Here is a 3,069-nt window from a genome sequence, read left to right on the forward strand (position 1 = left end):
ATCATGAACTTTATTGTTTTCTTTATAAAATTCATGAACATTTCCTTTTCTGAAAATTTTCATTCTCAGAAACTTTTTCTTTTTACTATTGTGTACTCTTAGCAAAATTTCGTTGGAAAAAATGCATAGAAGAAAGGAATCAAGACTTCATTAAAAAAACAGAAACTGCTGGAGGTCTCTCGGCCAAAACGGCCTACTCCCTCGCAGCTCCTGGACTGGGGCACCGGCCCAGTCGGCCCACCCCCTCTTGGCCCAACCGCGGCCTGTGGGGAGCCAGAGCTCACCCCAGCCGCCCGATGCGGGCATGCGAGATCCGACGCCCGAGCGGGCTTCTCGCAGGGTCAAAATGGACCGGTTCGCTGCGGGCAGGAACCCTAGTTCATTTTCTCCTCTCGCGCGCCGCTCATCCTCTCGCTCGCAGCGCTCTCTCTGGCTGGTCCGGCCACCGCGCGAGCCTCCATGCCGGCCGCCGGCGATGGAGTCCACCACCGCGCCGCGCGAGCCCGGCTACCTTCTCTTCCTTCCCCCTTTCCCTTATTTTTCGTCTTTGTGGAGGAAAAAAGGGCAGCGCCCTGATGGGCCGGTCCGGCCGCCGTGGACAGCGGCGAGGGCCACTGCGCCGCGCGAGCCGTTCCCCTTCCCTCTCTTCTTTCCATCCACCACCGCCCCAGCGCGAGAGAGACGCGAGCAGCGCGAGCAGAGCCTCCTCTGCTCCCCTTCGCGCGAGCGATGGCGGTTTCCAGATGCGGCGCCCCCGCCGACCCCTTTGTCGGCGTGCGCGAGCACCTCTAGGGTGAACGCGCCGCCATCAAATGGCTCGTTGGTGGTGCCCTTTGCCCCAGTGGGGGTGTGTTCTTCGTCCAAACGGCTCGGCTTGCCGATGCCCGTCCGGATCGAGAGGAACGGCGCGTCCTTGCGGCGGCGCAACTTTGAGGAGTGATTCAATAACTTTTTTTTGTGGGTCGGATTCGATCCGATCTGGTAAGGGGAGGGTGTCTCTTTTCTGTGTCTACGCGAAATCATGCCTACTCCTTGCATCTGATACCATTGTTAAGACCAGTGGATCGACTAGGCTAGGATTTCGGAGTAGATTGAACTATCTATGATCTGTTTGTGTGTATACCTTAGCGTTCCGGCCATCACTGGTTCGTCGATGAAGGTCTGCGCACGGGGAGCGATGGTCGGTGTAGAGGTCGATGGTGAAGTGCGTGAGCTGTGGCTGTGGAGCTTCCCATCGCTCTCCGGCTTTCCTCGATCGGTCAGGTTATGGAGGTGGGCGGCTATTCCGTTTTGGCGTCCGTGCCCTAGTGGCCCCCACCTCCCTCTTATAACCGGTGCGACAGGGGCCCACAACCTAGTTGGGTTGGGCTCCCCCGATCAGGGAGCGAGTCAAGGGTCGTGGGCCCATTGGTGGAGAGATCAACACTAACATGGTGGTCGCCACTCGAGGCTACTCCGTCAGCCCGCCGCTCGGGTTCACGTGTAGCAGCCGTCGCCGCCACGTCCTGGCCTTCAGCGATGCGCTGCCGCTGCTCGAGGCGTCCTCCTCCCCCTCGATGTTCTTTGCGGCACCGGTCGAGGCCTGAAGAGGATCGGCCGCAGCTTCAGCCCGTCGAGCCGGTTGGCCGCAGCCCTAGGCTTTGACGACGGGTGGATGCGGGCAACGGTGGTGGCTGGCTTCGTGGTCGTGCAAGCTAAGACCTCCACTTTGAGCTGGCGACAGAAGACGGACGCACATGCGCCCCAGCACACGAGGCAGCCTACCAAGTACCAAGGCCCGTACAGCTCACAGGACCGTATGAACAACTTGCCGTGGACGGCGTTCTCCTTCGTCCTAGCCTCCTTGGTCAGTTCATCGACCGAGCACACCACCGATACATGCGAGGCCGCATCCAGTGTCACCGCCGTGAGGAGCTGCAGGCCCCCTCAGGCGTGAACGTCGACGGCGGAGGAAACCAGCTTTGCTTGCTGGCCTGCATCCGGCGATAATGGACGACGCGCCGGCCTCGCAGGACGGCGGTGGTTTGTGGGACGAAGCCGACGACGGCGGGTGGCAGATGACTGAGGCTGGTTCATTCGCGGCCTCCTCGCGGAGGCTACGGCCGGCAACGACAACGGGATTGGTGGTGAACGTGTCCGTGCCATGGTGAAACAAGGTCTTGCAGCGGGAGGCCTGGGTGTAGGTCAAGAACCTGCAGCGCCCGCCGACGTCGGACGCAGCGCAGAACCAGTAGCAGCCGCGGACCGGCGAGCCGTGCGACGGCAGTAGCAACAGCAACAACTACCAGCGCGGCCAGTACACCGACGCGAGCGACGGCAGCAACAGCAACTACCAGCGTAACCAGTCCGGCGAGAAGCATACGACGGCAGCAGCGGCTACAAGCAGAGCCGGTCGGCGACGAGTGAGAGCTTGGAACTGAGAACGCGTTGATGGGCGTATATTGTTTTCTTATTTTGTGGATGCATGGGTTTAGAAGTGCGAGTCCACAGCCTGCAAGTGTGTTATGTTTGAACTGGTACTATTTTTTCCCTTCCGTTATTATTTTGATCGCCATGGTCTCCTGGTGTGAAGATGTTTGCCACTTTCTTGATGAAATTGAGTCTTTCTTGTGTGTGAAAGAAAGTCCAATTTCACTTTACACCTCAAGTCTTCGGCTCCCAGGCTACCTTACAAGGTGATGGCATGTGTAATTACTACTGGGATATGGCTGTGTAACGTTACCTGTTTTGTGCAGCTGATCTTATGTTTGTCAAGTGGTCATGATTTTATCCATCCACCGCGCATGCATGGGTGAGGACAGAGGACGGTTGTTCCTTTTTTTTTTTCTTAGGGAAGGGACGGTTGTTCTTGATACGATATAGATCATGGTGCTTTCGTTGTCATATAATTCGCTCTTTCTCGACCAAGAAATATAGTGCGCGTATAAATAATCGGAGTTTGCTTCTTTTTTCGTCGCTCAAAATTCCTTATACCTGGATGGGCTCCTATTTATGGTTATTTTAGAGTTTTCCTTTTCGCTAAATTTGATCTACATGAACACAACACATGTAATTCTGAACGGGTACATG

The sequence above is a fragment of the Triticum aestivum genome, chromosome 1B (genome assembly GCF_018294505.1).
Source record: "Triticum aestivum cultivar Chinese Spring chromosome 1B, IWGSC CS RefSeq v2.1, whole genome shotgun sequence".
NCBI lineage: Eukaryota > Viridiplantae > Streptophyta > Magnoliopsida > Poales > Poaceae > Triticum > Triticum aestivum.